Genomic DNA, 21,265 nt, shown 5'->3' on the forward strand with positions numbered 1-21,265 from the left:
CTCGCTACACTCGCTCGTATTTAAAGTTGATATAATTATGGTTCATATTAAAGATCTTTTCAGTCTTTCATAATTAGATTGTGCTTAAAACCCCATCAGGATTTTTTTTTCTTCTTTATAAGATGTAATTTTTTTCACTGCGACCTCACAAATCCAATTTTTTGCTCGCTCGCTTCGCTCGCTCGCAAAAATTATTCTTACCATCACAAAACAACTACAAAGTAAATGTGTGATGCTTGAACAGTATGGACCTTGTTAAGAGAGAAACAGACATTGAAATCATCCCTGTAATCACATTGTAGGTGTATAGACCAATGTCTAAAAAAACTGTAAATTTTCGCTTTGAGGTTTCCCTTAGTAGGTCCCTACGCCAATTTACGCTACGCTCTACCTATTCATAAATACTTTAACCCCCCCCCCCTACTTTGAAAAACGTTCACCGGGGCCTGATGTGAGGTGTTTAAAGCTGCAGCCCGAATCAAGTTATTGCCGTCTGCCCATCACAACTGCTGACCTATTCTTGTACTGACGGATATTGAAATCAAGTGATACCCGAGGTATTAGGAATCTGTACCGTATCAATTGTGGTTGTCAACATTGTTGCAATTGAAGATCTTGTTCAGAAACGAAATAAAAAAGGATAAAAGATATACTTAATGGACTCTTGATCTTGATGAGGGAATCATTGCTGTGTTTAGTTATACATATATCACTTACACCTAGAGGCAGTGGTGTACGCAGGATTTTTTCAAGGGGGGGGGGGGTTAACATTTTGAAATCGGGCCAAAATTTCGCAACGACTTAGCCAGCCGCTGAATGAGCGGGGGGGGGGGGGCGATGGTAATAGAGGACACTTTTTTTTTGGTCCAAAAAAAAATCGCAACGACTCAGCCGGCCGCTGAATAAGCGGCGAAGTGGGTGGGGGGGGGGGTGGTAAGAGGACATTTAAAAAAAAAGGGGGGGGCTTTGTTCTAAAATACACACAGAAAAAAAAAATAAAGAGGGGGTTTAACCCCCACCCCCCCCCCCCCCCCCCCCCCCTGCGTACGCGCCTGCCTAGAGGTACCGGTGCCATGAATACCAGTGTCCTAAAGACTTTTTGTCACAACGGGGTACTATGCAGACTGCACACATAGTCCCACTTTTTGTGTTTAAAGTCTTTTTCTCCTATCATAAATTTATGCTGGAAAAAATCACAGATTTTAAATGATACCCTGGCAAAAAGTATACACCAAATCGCACAAATTGAGTTTACAAATTCGATTATTCTTCAGCTCTTCAGGGGGACACCCCCCCCCCCTCAGACTCCGCCTGTCCGCGCAAGCGCGGAACGCGGCGCTGACGCGCCGCTCAATATTTTCTCACAAATTGGGCCCCCCCCTCGACGCCGGCTGGATCCGCCCCTGACTCTACCTACCTTAACGGGGAAATTAAACAAATATATAACTCTCTCTCTGGTCCACAATTGCAAAAACGCACGGATACTATTGGAAAAATTAGTTAGAGATGTTTTATACTAGAAGAGACCCCTGTCAGTGCCGCCAAATCATTAATAACAACAACAACAACAACCCCCCCCCCCCCAAAAAAAAAAACAGCAACAGCAAAAACAACAAGAGTACACATAACAACAACATCAACAACAACAACAATAATAATACTACAAATGATTATAGTAGTTACAATAACAATAACAACAATGACACTGATGATAATAATTATCATTAAAATAATAATAAAAATAATAACGATAATGATAATAATGATACTTCTACTAATACATCTATTACTATTACTACTACTACTACTACTTATACTGTTTCTTATAATGATTAAGATAATAATATGAATAATGATAATAATAATAATAATAATAATAATAATAATAATAATAATAATAATAATAATAATAATAATAATAATAATAATAATAATAGTAATAATAATAATAATAATAATAATGACAATAATAATATTAATAACAATGACGAAAATTATTTGAAACAGAAATACGTACCTGATAGATAAAAGAAAGCCACACATATCAAGGTATTTAAAAAGTACCCTGACATCTTGATAACGACTTGTCCTTGTTTCGATAAAATTAACTTGATTTCTAAAGTAAACAACTCCTGCAAATGCGAGAGCAAAATACATGCCGCGTCTAAACTGACGAGAAATATGTTGTAATCCACTTTTAGGGTAAAGGAAAATACCTTACTACTACGACTCAAATCCACCTTAAATGAAGAAGTAAACTTAGTTCATTTGGTGAAATTCGATCAAAACATGAAATTAAAACGCTTGGTGATTAAAAGTCTCAATATCAATTTTAATAGGCCTAATGAGACAAAGAAATTAACCAAGTAAAGTCCTGAGGCCTTTGTCAGTTTTATATTTCTTTGTTTCTCTAGCTTATTACGCTCTAGCACTTAGGTTGATGTACCAAGTGATACCAGTCGATGTATAGTAGACCAGTATCGGATCTAATTTCATAATTAACCAAATGGTCATATAAAGCTGTAAAATGTCATTAATTATGATGACTGCGCGCATTAAGTTACGTTTATAAGCTTTCGGTTGTGTTCTGTGGTTGCCTCTGAAGGAAAGATTATTGGTAATCTATTCTGTGCCACCAATTTTATTATTTCAATTTATTAAATAATTGTTAGCCGTTAGCATAATATAAATGAGCTGTATAATGGTCTATTATGTTTATATAAGAACGCATTTCACAATGCTTCAAGAGATTATATTTTAAGACACATGCATGTACCTAAGCAAGTACATGTTATGTTAGGAGCTCATGGTATTCCAAAACTATAAATGATTTGAGCATATGTATTCAATACAAAAAACGAGGAAGTCGGTGTGTACGCTATATATGCTCCACAGCGACTGTTAGATTAGGATACCTCAAGATATGCCCTTTTCCACCGAATAATAAAGATATCCATTGTTGCAGATCGACATTACGAAAAATCCTCGCAAAAATTGCACTTTGCAAAATAAGATGCAAAATAACTTTATCTCGCTCCAAATCTGAGAGCTTTAACATTTTATTATATATATATATGTGTATCTATAAATGACGGATGTCTGCCAAGATGGATATAATTTGATGACGTCATCACGGAATTATCGCCCAAACCCAGAATTGACCATGCATTATATATTAAAATGCATGACTTACAAACTTGAAGTACATTGTGTGTGGATTGTGTCAAACTGACCCCCCATGAAATGCCCTTTCGAACGATACCAAATACGGAATATGTTTGAAAAGAGTAAATCCAGGCGATAACGTCCTTGTTCTTAATGACACTTAAAAAACTACGATCATACATAAATACCGCAAAGAGTTGATATCAACATTTTCTTCTCTATGAAATATAGCATTGATTTGTTTTTGGTAATAAACAAAAGAAATGCAGATAAAAAATAATCCGAGATAGCAGAGGGCGATTGGGTTCCATATTCTCTGAAACATTGGCCTCATATGGAAAACCATCTGGGGCCCTAAGGCGATTGATGCATCAGCTGATGAATACAATACCAGTCAAGAGCCGCCAAGGGAAGACCAAGGGCCGCAAACCAGAGCAGAATATAGGCAGACAACAATACCTGGAGAAGGAATATTGCTAAGGCTACTTTTTTTTTTAAATTGCGAATTCTACAAGGAAAGCTTATGTTAGGCCTGAAAATAGCGAATAAAGACAAGTAGGAAATGTTGATATCAACTCTTTGCGGTATTTATATATGATCGTAGTATTTTTCTCAGCTCTTGACGTCGTTTAGCAGGTCCTACTGTCCCTACAACGATTGCAGTCACTTGGTGGGTCTTGGACTGCTGGCTGCTCCTGAAGCATTTGGGCTGCTCTCGGTCGCTTTTAGTGACTGACGAATTAAAGATGCAATGAACTAATATATGATGTGATGGTAATTTATTTTCCATTTATGTCATCTATATGAATTTGTTAACATGATCACATAAAATCATACAAAGAAAAGGGTTGTCATTAGCAGAGCTTGAACTGCCGATATGGCATAGTCCAATCTCTTTCCATGTTATAGTAATCCCAAGTTTTCCTGCCCTCATTTTTATCAATAATTTACGACCATATCTTTTTTCCAATATCATTATCATAATAAATACTTGTTCGAAGGACAAGTACGTGATAATTTGTTTCTATTACCTTTAACAGGTGTGCGTGTGGAAATTGTCGCTCCGCGACTTCAACAAATTAGTTACACCCGTATAAATTACAATGTAAATTATGCTGCATGTATTCATGCTTAACATGTTTAAAAGAATGGATCATTTAAAGTCCAGCCAGATTATTCGGAACAAAATGAATGATTTTTTTTTTTTTTTTTTTTTTGGGGGGGGGGGATATTCCTTCATTAAACAGAATGATTCTTCAGGACTTTGTAAAAAGTTGTATGATGGGTGAGGGAGGGTTAGGGTGGGGGGACGGATGTCATGTATCCGGATGCTTAACTTTACAAACTTTGGGTTCAGTCTAAACTATACATCAAAGAGCACCATCATAAACATTTGTTGGAAGGTGGAATATATTTCATGCTTGCTAGCTTCTTCAAATTATTGCTTGAAATTTAACGAATCTGTCAGGACATAAATGTTTTGTTATGTCTCCCATGATGAGTGTATTGCGTAATCATTAATAGTAACGAGGCCAAATCTGGATTCTTTGGCCGGGGTAATAGGGTAAGGATTGGGAAATTGGATTCAAGCGTGAAGCAATAGAAAATGGTACACGGAAATATATACGGTACTGTAATCTGTACGACCGTAAACGATGTTGCATTAATACGCAAACAACCATTATTGTATTATACAGAATGTTTGCATTGCATGTCGATTGTCTCATGCATGATTAACGTTGATATGATAATATAAGAATGACATGACTCAAACATTCTCGCGTGTTTTTCATAGTTTGTATATGCGTAGGCTGCCTGAGTGTTGACTACGTACACTGTTGCTCATAAAGTCGGAATACTAATTTCTTACCAATTTTCATTAAATGATCGTGTCAATATAATTTATTCTCGATAGAGAAATCTTCTCAAAGCTCCTATGAGCAAAGCTCTATTGATCAATCTTTATTGATGAAGTTTTGAGAAGATACACATGTTATCTATCATCTAATGAATCATGTATAGTCACACGCTTGTCATTGAAAGAGTGAAGAACAATTTATACAAACTGTATGCGCAACAGTATACACTAAAACGAATACTAAAACTGAAAGCAATGGCGCGTTCCCATTGGCCATTTTCACGTGATTCGTTTGTATGTCGTCTAGTGAAAACAGACTACATTTCCTTACATACGCACATTGTCCAATGTAACGCTCTGTTTTTTTCACGCTGTGTCAAGTATTTGGTATGAACTGCAAAATCTAAATAAAATGTACAATCACTGAATAGAGACATACATATGTAATGCTGATATTCGTCCTGCACTAGCTCTTCAAAGTAGAAATTCAATCTGGACTCACAGGCCCAATACTAGTACTATGATCACGGCAGTGTATCCAACTATCAAGCCTTTTGAAGTGAAATTTACTGCACATTGCTGGTACATTTTCATACCGAGTAGTCACTGAAGAGTGAAGCATGATAATGGCATTCGAGTCTCTCCGTATGGAAAAAGTGGGAAATTATGGCTTATTGAATTATCATTTTCCTATGAAATATAACATTGATGTGTATTCAAGTTTTTCACATGTATTTAACCAAATTTCCATATACCATACTGGCATGCCTATGATCCCTTTCCACATTATGATAATGATATGCCAATATATAGAATTCATGTGCAAATAATCTGTTGCTAAATTATTAACATAAATTGACCCAGATGTTTGACAAAGCCAGCAGAGGAGAAAGGCAGAGGAGAAAGTGAAAGGCGAAATGGGGTTGGATGGAGAGGGAGAGAGAGAGAGAGAGAGAGAGAGGAAAGGGAAGGAACATAGAAAGTTAAGGGGGAAAGGAGGAAGAAGAAAAGAGAGGAGAAGAGAAAAGAAATGTAGTGAGGAGAGGGGAAGAGGAGAGAAGAGAATTTCGATAAATACTGATAATATTAGTTTCTTGTGTAGCGCTAATGTCTGTCAAGCTTGACACTCCTAGTTCTCCACAATTATTTTGTAATTGTGTATAGAGACAAAGAGGGGGGGGGGGGCTGAATCGGAAATTTGAAAAGTCACAGGGGAAGGAACACAGAACTCATACATAAAGGTTCATTTCATTTCATTTATTTAACCAGTATAAAAACAATTTACAATGAAAATACAATATACAATAATTATACAATATAATGGTTAGGACCCCTAAGAAGCAGAAATCTAAGCTGATATCAATGGGTGATTAGTCACAAAATAAGCTCTCAAAAGGTTGTTAAAGAAGATTTTCCAGGCGCATATATTGTACTGGTTGGCATATATGCAAACTTAACAACCATACAAGTGAATATATGGGACCAGTTGTGAAGATAGGAGTCCAATACCAAGTTGAGTCCTCCAGGAGAAACAGTTAATTTTACAGTAAATACTACAATTACTGCATGTTTTTTGCCCTATAAATTAATCCACAAGGCTAGGTACACATGTCCATCAGCATTAAAAAGTTCATAATGCTCAAAAAGTCACAAAAACGCATCAAATTATTTGCCATACAAGATCAGGTACATACTTTTTCGGCTATGTCACCTGGCCACAAAGCGGTAATTACAAGTCATGCATAACTTTTTTTAAATATCATTATGAGCTCATACCATGACTCTCTCGGTCAAAGCTTGGTAAACACAGCGTGTATTAAAGATACTATGTCCCATTTGCGGCAGGCCAAAACAAAATGAAAAGGTTAAATTTCAACGGCATTTGAAAGACACTACTAATTTAGAACTTCCCTTTGGTGAGAAAATAACGACCATTAGTTGTCGAATCGACTTCATCTAAGTAATAGTCTGATTTTCAGACCCTTGTACTTAATGGTCGTACGTATTATGCTGCACAAAGATTCAATCAGTTGAATTTTGGCCATCACAAGAAGTGGGTCATGATGTAGACAAATGCTCATGAGTGTAGGCCTACCTGTTACAGCTCATTGTATGTATGTTATTACCAAAGAAAAAAGATGTCAGTCAGTCACTAAATAGTGTCCGACAGTGAAGTCTAGAAGGTAAACGGGTTATCTTGCATAATTTGAATAGTAGGACACTGCTAATGTTTAGATTTTACATATAGGACATACATGACATATTCATAAATCCTGCAAAGCTCTACAGAATTCGATTTTGGCTGCAAAAGGTAGATAGTATCTTTAAACCACGCTGCTACATAATTATGTGAGTAAACAACCGATAAATGTGAATTCCCGCATGATTGCATAAGCAGGAAATCCATGTGGTCTATACAAATTTGGTGCGGTTTATAATGGGGGATGTTAGGGATATTTTGGTGCAGCTAGATTGTCATACAAGCACCGAATTTGGTCCGAATGCCAACCATACCATAATATTTTTATATTTGACGGGCCGCCATTTTGGTCAAATACAATATGGCCGACATTTGATCGAGCTCATGGATTGATAAATTAATAAGATGTCTATAATATGGGGTTTTCAGGAACAGTGAGTCTGATTCTGATATTATTCCGTTGATTCGATATGAAAAAGGGCGCTCCCAGGCCTGTGGCCGTCATTTTGGTAAAATCCAATATGGACGCCACAATAGTTATGCCTACAATCTCAGTGTATGTTCATAACGAAAAGGGCTATCTTCAAAAAGTTTTTACATTTATTGAGTTAAAAGGTAAAGAGAATCTGATTAATATTTAATTTTGTCTGTTTGGTGGCCTCTTGGTGCCGCCATTTTGTCAACTTTCAATCATTTACCCACCGTCTAAGCTAAAGGTACTTTCGAATAAATGATGGGTATGATAATGAAATGTTGTGCCTTTAACATGTTTTAAGGGTAAAGAAATCCGATTATGATGCTACTTAACCCGTTCAGCTCGGCATTATTCAGCCAGATAGCCACCTCACAAACGAGATTAAAAATCGAACACGTCGTACCCATGTACCGTGAGACCGCTCAGCGCGCGCCACAATGCGTGTGCGTTCAAGCGGCCAGAGGCTTCGACTAACGGGAACCTAGGGCATGCGCAGATCATTTGCTAATCTGGCTTTGTCATGTCGAGAACACGTTGCACGGCCGTTCTCTGCTGTGCTCCAAGCCTCTCAGTTCTTTCACTGCTCTTTCGTAGGGTTTTCTTCTTCGTTATCTTTTCTTCTTCTTCTTCGCCTCATTCTTATTTTGTTCTTCTTCTTTCTCTTTTTATTTAGATACTCAATTTTATGAGAAAAATACACAATTTATAAGAAATTAAAGATTTGAATGTAAATCTCTGTTGCATCATATTCATATGAAATAATTTATCAGCCTAAATTGACGGTTATAATATTATTTTGTCGGACATTATACTATAGCGAAAAGATATAGACATGATAAAATGAAACTAAAGAAGAATCCAGAATGGGGGAGGGTTGGGGTGAAAGGAGAGACAAAATAGAATAATAATGAATAAATACAGTACCGACTATACCGATGTGCCATTTGGAGAGCAAAATAATTAATTTGTTTTATTTACGTAAAGCGCTTTGAGCATGTTTATGCCATATAAATATCAATATGTATGAATATATTGCCAAATTTTGACAATTGTGGTTTGTAAGTATATGTATTGACAAAGTACATACAAATAAAACCGACACAGAAATGTCTGCAAGTATTTGGGACCTATATAGAATGTGCGAAAAGAGCTTTGTCTTTGTCTTTGGCCCATGCATATTCCCACAGCTGAGTTACGTAAGAGGAACAATGAACGTTGCTGAGGGTACGGGTCGTTGTCATGGCTATAAACTCTGAAGAGCGGAAGTAAGGTAAGGGTATAATTGAATAATTGGATGACAGATCTGAGATTATATTATCAACAAAAAAAAGAGAAGAGTATGAATTTACAAATAGTACCAAATATAGAAGAAAAAAAAAATAAAGTGAAAGGCGTAAATATTCTAAAAAAGAATGACACGCCGATAATACCAAACAACAACAACAACAACAATGAACTGACTTTGTATTCATGTTTAACCCTGGTTTATGTTGTTTTGGGGGAGGGAAGGGTCTTGTTGTTATTGCAGTGGTCGTTGCTGTTTTTTAAATTTTTAAATGGGATCACGTTCCGACATTCTAATAAATAAAAACCATATAACGTAACGCCAGACTTTACCCTATCTGAAACACTCATCCAAAGACAATCATGCACGATAAAGGAATGGACAAGAATATGTGATAAAGATAAAATGTCACAGACAAATAGATAATTATAAGAAAGGATTGTTTCTTTCTCTTTTTCTCTCTGCTTATGTGTCTCTCTCTCTCCCTCTATCTCTCACTCGGTCGCTTTCTCTGTCTATCTGCCAATTTTGTTCCGCCGTTTGCTTGTATGCCGGCACCATTCCTTTTTTGAGATAAATTATTATAAAATAATGATGATGTACACACTTTATTATACCTTATATTTATTACAGGGAGCGAAGTGAAAAACGAGCGGCTGATAATGTCTAAATGCGAAGACTATTACTGTACAATAATTATATTTCCAAAGTAAAACTTTTGAATGAAAATCTCTGTTGCAACAAATTGATATAAACACTGTTTATTATGCTATATTGACAATACTATTATACGTCGGACATTATACTTCAGCGAAAAGATATCTATATGATAACAAAAAGGATAGACTAAAGGCGACAAAAATCGGAGCTGGGGTGGGGGGGGGGGGAGGATGATCGGAGAGACAAATATCATATAAATAAATACAGTACGGACTACGTCCAACTTTCTATCTCTCTCGCCCCCTTCCCCCTCCCCTTTCTCTCTCTCTCTCTCTCTCTCTCTCTCTCGCTCGTTCTCTCTTTCTCTTTCTATTTCCCCCCCCTCTCTCTCTCTATATATGTCTCTCTGTCTATCTGGCAATGTCGTTTTCCATCTTCATCTTTTTTTATTAAATGTTTTCTATTCCTCCGTTTGCTTGTATGCCGACATCATCTCTTCCTTGAGATTAATTATTATAACGTAATTATCCCTGATGATGTACATATTATACCTTATATTTATTATAGGAAACGAAATAGAGAACGAGCGGCTGATAATGTCGAAACGCGAAGAATATTACTGAACGATAATTATATTTCCAAAGTAAAACTTTTGAATGAAAATTTCTGTTGCATCAAATTGATATAAAAAAATGTTTAAGATGCTATATTTACAATACTATTATACGTCGGACATTATACTTCAGTGAAAAGATATCTATATGATGAAGAAAAAAAAGGGCAAACTAAAGGGTAAAAAAAAAATCGGAGCTGGGGGTGGGGGGGTGATCAGAGAGACAAATATTATATAAATAAATACAGTACGGACTACGTCCAACTTTCTATCTCTCCCGCCCCCTAGCTTTCCCCTCCACTTTCTCTCTCTCTCTCTCTCTCTCTCCCTCGTTCTCTCTCTCTCTCTCTCTTTCCCTCTCTCTCTCTCTCTCTCTCGCTCTCTCTCTATCTTTCTGTCTATCTGGCAATGTCGTTTTCCATCTTCATCTTTTTTATAATGTTTTCTATTCCTCCATTTGCTTGGTTTGTACGCCGGCAGCATCTCTTCCTTGAGATTAATCATTATAACGTAATTATCCCTGATGACATGGATGATATACACATTATATCTTATATATATTATAGGAAACGAAATACAGAACGAGCGGCTGATAATGTCGAAATGAGAAGAACATTACTGAACAACAATTATACCAAGTAAAACTTTTGATTGTAAATCCCTGTTGCATCAAACTGATTGATACAAAAATTGTTTATTATGCTATATTGACGGTCGGATATTATACTTTAGCCCAAAGATATAAACAAAACAAAACAAAAAAATGGAAAGAAAAAATGTGAGCTTGAGGGGGGGGGGGGGGGGAGTCGGTGAGAAAAATATCATAGTAATAAATACAGTACAGACTACGTCCAACTTTCTATCTCCCCCCCCCCCCCCCCCCCCCCCCCCCCCTCTCTCTCTCTCTCTCTCTCCCTGTCCGTCTGTCTCTCTGTCTATGTCGTTTTCCATCTTCATCTTCATAATGTTGTCTATTCCGCCATTTGCTTGTATGCCGACATCATCCCTTCCTTGAGATTAATTATTATAACATATCCTTGATGTTATACGTCGGACATTATACTTTAGCAAAAAGATATAATCAAACAAAAAGGAGACAAAAAAAAAAAAAAAAAAAAAAAAAAAAAAAACAGAGTTGGGGGGGGGGGGGGGGGGGCGGGGGTGACCGGAGAGACAAATATCATTAAATCATTAAATCATTGTACGCATATTTTATTTGTTTTGTATGTAATGGCAAGAGCTAAATGAATGACAGAGATTAGAACAAAATCATAATTCATCACAATCATCTCTCTCTCTCTCTCTCTCTTTCTATCTATTTATCTATCTTTCTCTGTCTGTCTCTGTCTGTCTGTCTCTATCCTCCCCCTTCCCTCTCTGAATACGTCAGGAATTTCGTGAAATTGGAATTGTGCTTCAGTGCATTTTATTTCCGTATCGCGTTGTTATGTTTGTTTGTTTTTTTTTTTTTTGTTGAAAGGGTGTGGCTAATAAGGAGTTAATCGCCGTAGTATTGGTAGTCTTTTATTTATTCGAAAATAAATAATATAGAAAATATAGTAATTCATTATATTACGGAACAATGAAGAAAGAAGTGCAAACAACGTGATAATTCACTTTATTTGTCTTCGTCTCCATCTGTGTCCTTGGTCAACCTATCGTGTCAATAAAACTTAGATAATCCTCGTTTCATGATCAGTTCTGTAGATGGCATGTACATGCATACATGATAATGATAATGATGATCATGATGATGATGACGATGCTTACAATATTGTAATAAAATAGTAATAATAAATAATAACAATTATTTTCTTCATCTTGCACTCGCTTTTCTTAATTGCCAGAAAACTTGTTTTATGTTGCCTTGCATTTTTTTCAACAATGGTAGCATCTTTGCCCGGGAAAAGTCTCATATTCGTGGCTTTACCGCCGGAGTTGCTCAAGACAAGAGTAATATTCCGTGAGGAGAGAGAGAGGAAGAGTAAGGGGTCGTTTTTCAGAACATAACATTTGAACATTTCATATGCCCGCTCAAGCCTAGACCGGCTTTAGGTTGATCAAGATATCTTACTTCAACCTGCTCTAAAATTGTTACATGCCCTCGTAAAGGTGTATAAGTTAGAAGTTAGAGTGGTTGTTTGTATTGTAATGTAAATTGACCTATTTACGCCTACATCCTCTTCTTTCAAAACGGGAATCTTCCAGAGTAGTTACTTCTTTACATTCTTTTGTTCCCCCTTAGCGTGGGGCAGCTGAGGGAGCCTGAGCCTTTCATAAAAGAGGAGGTCCATACATGAATGATTCGCTAAATTGGTCAAGTTGATAAAATGAAAAGCGTATTGTCATGTAAATACAATGACGTAAAAGATAGCTGTGGAGTCAAAACTTTTGAGACGACAGGCTTTATAGATAACTCATGGAAATATCATCGAATGTCGTTGTTTCATATTCTTCATTTTCTACGTCCGACGAATACTCTTCTTCGCTTGATAAGTCCATTTTATCATATTCATTTTCTGAGTCCGAGTCAAGGTTCGCTTCTCGAGCATCTTCAACGCTAAAAATAGGCTTTCTCCGATGACGAGACATTTTGAGAAACTATCTTACATAGATAAAGAGCATTATAAGCAAAGAATTGAGAACTAATTTGTGCAACCAACTATCATGAAAATCAAAAAGCTGAACTAAATAGTAAAACTCCGACACTTTATAGCACGACAAGTAAATAATAGCCGACAACCTTGAAACGAAACAATGGGATGGACTATATCGAGACTAGCTAATCTCCCCAATAATAGGTCGGCCCGGTACCCTGTATACGTACGCATGAGTAAACTGAACTGAGATCGCTAGGTCGAACGAGACTGTATTATACTATAAGCTTTTCAATAACCGGCCCGTTACCATGAATAGGCGTCAATGACCATATAAGGCCAAGGCTCATGCATTGAACGGTGTATCCGCGCGTGCCGAGTACAAAGGTACTAGTAGAGGCTACTATGAAATCCCGTGAGATAATCGTGCCAAAATTGATTTTTTTTTTTTGGCTAACTTTGTCAATTTCGGGGTGCTGAATCTAAAAAAAATTGGTACCATTTTTTTCGACCACGTCTTGGGCAGCCATTTTGAATTTCAAAATGGCCACCATAAATAGTTGCATTTTGAGCATTATTTCATATTATAGACATCATAGAAGGTTCAAATTTCGGATAAAAAGCATGGCATTGATGTCTGATATAGTAATACAAATTTCCATGAAATTGTGCTTTGTTCCAGATAAGCCGCCATTTTGAATTTCAAAATGGCCGCCATTGTTAAGCCTATTTCAACGTGAATATCAAGTTAGAAGTGCATGGAAAGGTTAAAACTTGTTATAGTATCATCATTATGATGATATACATGCTTTAACAGGAAATACATGCTTCGTTTAATGATGACCATTCTAATTAGCCGCCATCTTGAAATTCAAAATGGCCGCCATAATATGGTATTTCAGATTTGTAACACATATTGGGTATTGGAGCGCTTAAAATGTGAAATCAATCATTTTGGAAGGCATGTGATTCTAGAATCAATCACGGCAGTCAACTCCTGCTTTATATTGCGATATGTTGAATTGAATAATGACATATAATGCATGGCATAACCTGAGACTGATAAATCATGCGATTGTGATTTCAAATACCAAATGTCTACCAAATGTACCTCCTTACAACTGTGTCTAAAATGACAACTAATCTTATGGATGTGAGTTTAGTTGCGACGTTGAAACAACAATTTCTTATAATCTACAATTTTATATTCACCTAGTCAACATCGGGGCTATTCACATCATAGTCCTGTGTATTTTCACAGTCACAACACTTGCATAGGGCTGTGCAAGGCAGATGGTTCTTCTTGCAAGAGCAATGGCTTTTGCATTCCTTCCGACACTGGCGTACTGGTGGGGGAGCTTGGGGGTGCGCCAGCCCCCCAAATAAAATTGAACCATGACTTATTTTCAATTCCATATACAAGTGATGTATCAATGTTCGTGATATCACATGATTTTCAACAAAAGGCGCGTTTCTCGATTTCTGTTGCAAACTGACACATTCCCAAATGGCCAGAAAGAGCATTATGTTTTTTATAGTCACTAACAGTAACACTAGTAAAAAAAAAAAATCCTTTCCAGAAGCATATGCAAATGAATTCAGACAAAAACACGATATAACGAATCGTCTTCTTTCTCTGACAATTTAATGAAACGTGAAAGCTTCCGCGCTTTGCGCGGGCTGGGCGAATATGAATTTAAACAAGGATTAAGAGCAATAGTTTAATGAAATGTCAGAGTTTCCGCGCGAGATGGGCGAAAGTGAATTCAGACAAGGATTAACCCATAGCCTGCCATGAGGCTGCATGCACGCTACCTATTGAGTGCCATGTGCGTGCAAGGGCGCTTTCGTAAGAGCAGTTATTGTTCATGCTCATTGGGCTATGCTGTGTGTTTCGCACTCGCCATTCATAGAACCATCGCGTTAATCAGATTATCTCCAAAACAACCTGGCACAGTGGGGATTAGCCCTGTGGCACGATAAGAGTTAAGAGTCGGAACCGGTACAATTAATCGTCTTTTTTCTCTAGTAATTTAATGAAGTGTCAAAGCTTCCGCGCTTCGCGTGGGAGGGGAAAAACTGAATTCAGACAAGGATTAAGGGTAATAATTTATTGAAACGTCAAAGCTTCCGCGCTTCGCGCGAGATTGGCGAAAATGAATTCAGACAAGGATTAAGAGTAATAGTTTAATGAAACGTGAAAGCTTCCGCGCTTCGCGCGGGCTGGGCGAATATGAATTCAGACAAAGATTAAGAGTAATAATTTATTGAAACGTCAAAACTGCCGCGTTTCGCGCGGGAGGGGAATTAAATCAAACCAAGAATTAAGAGTGAAGAACGGTACAACGGATCGTCTTCCTCCGCGCTTTGCGCGGGAGGGGGGAGACTGAAAAATAACTTAGCTCTGGCCCCTGGTTTATAGGGTTAAATTTGTAAACATTTGGACATTGGCATTAATATATTTGTCGGTAATTGGTTGCTAGTTTTGTCGGTAATCGGTGGCCTCTACACCCTCCCCACTCCCCCACTGACAAAGATCTAGCGACGCACCTGATAACGACACAGTTTATACACTCGAGATAAGTGAAATACCGGACCATTGTCTTTGTGCATTGTGCGGCATCAAAGCATATATACAACGTCGCAAGACGTGAAGATCACTTTTCTCTAACTTCTAACAAATCAGATGTCTTCGTTTTTTTCTAGGAAGTGCCGGTGGACATTAATGCGCCAAATGTGGTTCTCAAATTGCAAAAGATCCCTACTCTTGGAAGGGATCGGAGAAAGCAATTTTACGTCATATTACTCGAGGAAGTGTCTGAAAATGCGTCTAATTTGGTTCTTAATTTGCAAATGCTTCTTACTCTGGGAAGGGGCCACAACCCCCTCCCAGACCCACCCCCGCGTGGTCGCTCCGCTCCCTCGCCGCTAAAGCCTCGTTCTGTCGCTTCATCGTTTTACATATATTTAACCCAATGCCATTTTTGTGCCCCCCCCCCCGGTAAGAAATTCCTGGATCCGCCACTGATGCCCCTACCCCTTGAGCTTCGGTGGCTCCTCCCCTTGACCCCCGCCGGGGCTTTGCCCCCTAGACCCCACTTTGCGAAACGTTCAGCGGGGCCTGCATGTTAGAGTGGGGGTGCTGCGGATTTTTTTTTGTCAGCCCCCCCAAACGTTTTTGCTCATTACGCCACTGCCTTCCGACATGAGCATTTGACCAATTCCATGACTGCCTTTGGCGCAGGAAGCTCTAAACACTTGGTTGCACTGAATGTTCCTTCTGGGGAAAGCTCCCATCCATTTCCATCTAGAGGGGGCAGCTTTGGTTTTGGAACTTTGTATCCCTTGTTGACTCTGGCTACGAAGTTTGCCCTCTGGATGTGTGGTGTCAAGGATCCAAGGGTTGGTGGGAGTTTTTCTGCCTCAAGATTTTTTGCCCTGAATAACTCCCATCTAAGGTCACTCACTTTTGTGGCTTTGCTGTTTCTAGCATACACCTTGCAGACAAAGTCTGTTGTTGTACATTTCATCCGGGGCTCTTGAGGAGCCCGTGAGGGCGCCGTAGGGTACACGTACGGAACCCTTGAGCACCGCAAGGCGCCCGTAAAGATTTTTCATGAGAAGTGACCCCAAAAATCGTGAGGGGCTCGTCCGGGAACGTCCGGAGCCCGCATTGGACCCGTAAGGTGCCCTACGGGCCCCTTACGGGCTTTCTACGGACTAACTGTCAGATAAAAACGCCGGGAGAATTGGGAGCAGCCAACTCAGTACCACGGCGCCCGTACGGCTTAAAAAGCTGTCATGGCGCCCGTAGGAACTCTACGGCACCCGGCCGGACACCGGCCGAAAATTCCCAAAATGTCTGTTTTTACTCGCCGTACGGGCCCCGGAGTGTATATGTGAAAGCCCCATAAGCAAACCGCCCTTATAGGCCGCCATGCATGCATACTTTTTAAATTCAATATGGCCACCATCGTAATATTGGTCACATGGAATGAAATTGCCTCCTCACTCCATTCCAACATGGTTTTGTTCATCATAAGTCATGTGTTACCCAGCTAATGACTTTGACACACTCCTGGCTCCAGGACCTGGACAAGCGTAGACCCCCTTCTATTGACGCGATATTCTTCGACTTCGCGAAAGCTTTTGATCGTATGCCTCATGATGTCCTTCTGCAGAAGCTTTCTCACTACAACATCTCAAGCGATATCTGGTTCTGGATCCGTGCATTTCTATCTGGCAGACTACAACGCGTCCAACACAAAGGACATTACTCTGAGTGGTCAACACCTACCTCGGGTATTCCACAAGGGAGTGTCCTAGGACCATGCCTGTTTAACCTATTCATTAATGACCTCCCTGAGGTTGTTTTATCGAGATGTGCATTGTTTGCAGATGACACTGTTATTTCACGACCTATCCATGACCCCATAGATCAGCAAGCGCTTCAAGATGATGGCAATGCTCTTGCGGACAGGTGTGACAGAAACAAAATGAGTCTGAATACCTCCAAAACCAAAGTCATGAGAATATCCTGGAAAAGGCAACCGGGCCAACCGCAGTACTATCTGAATGATATACAACTGGAGGTGGTTACTGAAACCAAGTACTTGGGTGTCATCATAAACAATCGCATGTCTTGGGATAGCCATGTTGGGTATGTCGTCTCTCGAGCAAATCGCTTACTTGGACTGATAACCAGCCTAGCCATGGGTCTTTCATCAGTGGCTGTGTTCAGCTTGTACAAGAGTCTGGTCCTCCCAATCCTTGAATATGGTCTTCCTGTCTGGACACCGCACAAAGTAGGATCGATCAACAGACTTGAGTCAATACAGCGCAGGGCAACACGTCTTGCCTTGAAGCAACGGCGAGGCCAAATGCCATATGAGGAACGCCTACAAGTGCTTAATTGGAATTCTCTCAAGTTGAGAAGGACTTACTGTACAATGGCCTTCATTACTAAGTGTCTGTTCAAACACATTCAATGCCCTGTTGTGAACTCTCTCATTGTAGTGAACCCACGTCATTTAGAAGACCTAAAGTTTAGGCATCTCTTTGCACGCAAAGATGGACTGCATTTCAGTGCAATACATGAGTTCCCCAGGCTGTGGGACACTCTACCTTCTGAACTCAGGAACTCGGTCCTTACTGTGTCTTTTTCCACATGGTGCAGTCACTTAAAATCCCATCTTGCCGATGCACCTTGAGTTTGATATGACAATGTTGGTTTATATATTTATGCAATTTATCTGAATTTTAATTATGTATTGATTCCAGTTAATGGTATTTATCTATATATACACACATTAATATTTTGTAGGGGGAAAGTAAAATGTTATTATAAAGGCACCATTAAATTTGAATGTTCACTCTCTTTTGAGTCATTACTTAAATTTCCAATACTATTATGAAATCTCAGATATTTAGCTAAGCATGTTTTGTAATAATACATGTATATTTTAATAAGCTGGCCTGCCAACATGCCACAGCAGTTTTTACTCATAAATTTTTAATACTTATTTTCCATAGATTTCAACTGAACTTTACAAGTAATCAGACCTGTTTAAAACTTCAACGAGCTGTTGTATTGTAATGAACTGTTAGCATTTTAAACAATTACGTTTTATCTGTGTATATATAACCGAATGAATTTTTAAAAAGTAGATTTTTTTTCGGGGAGGTAACTTGGAGGTGTCAATCTAGACACATTATGTGAGCCCCATTCAAATTTAATTCTCCAGCCATTAATGGAAATAAAGACTAGTGTTTTTTTCCTCTCTCGCCGGTATAAACAATTGCGTGCTCGCCATAAAGCCAATGTGTTGATTCATGAATTCTTGTTTGGAGACTATGCTATTCCATTGTCATGTAACTCAACACATTTTACGAAAGTTTTTAAATATTATTTTTTCTTTGAACTTGGTATAAAGCCCTCTCCAAAGAAAACATTTTTTCTTGTTCCTGTTCATCTCTTTTCCTCCCTCTCTTCTCTATCTCTCTCTTTTCTCCCCACTCTCTCTTTTGTTTCTTCACTGGCCACCCATTATGGGTGCAGTCTGCCTCCCTATCCGCATTCTGCCCCGTGCCCCCCCCCCCCTCCCCCCGTACGATAGTGTTTCTCCGGCTTATTATTATCATTATAATCATCATCATCATATTATTATTATCATTATTTAGATGGGGAGGGTGATGAATAATGAAAGGAAAGCAATTAATAAAAATTCGTTTATAATCGTTTAAAAATTTGGGTTGATTTTACTCTTCCATTCAATAAATCTCATTAAAATGTGAAAACTGCACTCGTTATACATTTTTTGTCTTCCTCCCTCCCCAAGTATACTAATGTGTCTCCTGCTTTTTGTTTGTTAGGTGGGGGTAATGGAAGGAAGGTAACAAATCATTGATTGACATTCGTTTAGAAATTTGCGTTTATTTTGCTCACATCACAAAAAAAATCAAGATAAATCAATACTCTTGCACAACATTCAAGATTACGATTTATGATACTTTATTTCTCCAATCGTGCAAAATATAAACTAACATTCTCAATTGCTCCTGTTTGTTGTACTGTCATATTATTCATTATAATCGTTTTTTTTTCTTCATAAGCATGTCCATTTTTCTTTCACATCAAATTCTGATACTGATTGGGAGCAGCGTAATCCGCGCTCGCCCTGAAGAAATCACATGACGGCAGGCACCCTAGTACCTCATAATCCGCCCTTCTATTGTTCGAGTTTATAACCATGACAACGAACTCTACCTTTGGCCAAGTTCATTGTTCCTCTTACGTAACATAGATCTAGATAGGCCTCAGACATAACTCTTTTCGTATATTCATTCTATATACCGGTAGTTCTAAAATGCTTTCAAATATTTTGTGTCGTTTTTGTTTGTATATACTTTGTCAATTTACTTACGAACTATTATTGTCAAATTTGCTAATACTAATAAACTATTACGTTTCCCCTACCATCTTCCGCTCTAGAATCCTATCATTTATTTATTTTTTATTTTTTTGGTCCTTTTCACATTTTTCTAGTCTCTCTCTCTTCAAAATTTCTTTTGTTTTTGTAAGGGTATTTATGCTGTTAATTTTTGTATAAATAAAAGAGAAATTGTTATTCTTTCTCTTATAATGTTGTCCTCCTTCTTCTATAGATAACCCTTTTGTGCTTTAGTATAATGTCCGATGTATATTACTTCTGTCAATAACATACAATGAACGTATAATTTTATTTTGGTGCAACGGAGATTTTTATTTTTATTTAGGAGTGCGTCGAATCGTGATCTCATTAAAAGGGTTGTTTAAAAATAATACGACCTGTTAAAAAATGCTATCAGTGGTTTACAATATTATCTGAACAACCAGCCGTCTACGTAGTTCATATTGTAATAAACTCTTATAATTTGAAACAACGTTTTCTCTATGTTTAACCGACTGATTTTTTTTGAAAAGGAGATTTTTATCCGGTGGGTAACTGGGAGGTGTCAATCATGTCAATCAAAATTATTTCGTTTAAAGGCTGTCACCAATATGCATTATTAATAAAGTATTGACACTTGTGGTACTTTAGGTGTATATATAGACAAACAAAAATCAAGGAAAATCATTAAATGTTTCTTTCAAAGGCATCTTTGGACTCACTTTATTTAAACAGAACACATTCCATTTTGAAAACAAAAGTACATGTTAAGCAGAGAGATATGTACCTAGGTATTGTAATTGCAAACATTTTAGATAGTTCCATATTTCATAATTATATCATAATCGTTCAGAAATATGAAAAATTATAATGTAACTGTATACACAGTCAAAGAAGTTGTTTCTATTGCAGAAGGCTGCCGCTCATTACATTCAATAAACTACTGTTTAATGCGCGGAGTTGGGCAAAGGCAACGTTGAATGTCCGAGATAAAATCATTAGGAGCCAGAGCAAATAACACTGAGTTCCCATAGGAAATATATTTATTCAGATGGCCATATCTCAGCCAATACTTCACATATTCAATTGTTATCAATATTAGGACATTATTTTTGATGCTCTTTCGGAAAATTAAGAAAAATTGAGAAATTCAAAACATAGATTATTGATTACGTCACACTTCACCACTTATTTTAAATTTGTTTATTACCTGTGTAACTGTGTTAGATTCTTTTCATTTCATATACCTGGGGACAAACCTTTGATTTTTCCTTCCTCTCGATCACTCCTATTGTTTCAATTGTTGTATATACTTTAATTTTGTATGTAATGTTTCACTCGTTTCACTCAATCATTGAGTAATTAATGTAAATATGTATTGAAATTATGGAAATAAAAACCTCGCTTGAGGATATAGTATCTTATAGTAAGATATAATGTAACTCTCCACTTGTTTACACACTGTACAATGCCATAACTGTGA

The 21,265-nt window shown here is 37.8% G+C and overlaps 1 long non-coding RNA gene across 1 annotated transcript; it reads right to left on the minus strand.

Annotated features, from left to right (window-relative positions):
• Window positions 1-951: 951 nt before the first annotated feature.
• LOC115921104 lies at window positions 952-20,839 on the minus strand. Its single transcript, XR_004062745.1, has 3 exons — window positions 20,713-20,839; window positions 18,870-18,872; window positions 952-964 (listed from the first exon to the last, which is right to left on the minus strand). It is a non-coding gene; the product is annotated as an uncharacterized LOC115921104 (long non-coding RNA).
• Window positions 20,840-21,265: the final 426 nt, after the last annotated feature.

The sequence above is a fragment of the Strongylocentrotus purpuratus genome, unplaced genomic scaffold (genome assembly GCF_000002235.5).
Source record: "Strongylocentrotus purpuratus isolate Spur 01 unplaced genomic scaffold, Spur_5.0 spur5_scaffold_1, whole genome shotgun sequence".
In the NCBI taxonomy this organism is placed as follows: domain Eukaryota; kingdom Metazoa; phylum Echinodermata; class Echinoidea; order Camarodonta; family Strongylocentrotidae; genus Strongylocentrotus; species Strongylocentrotus purpuratus.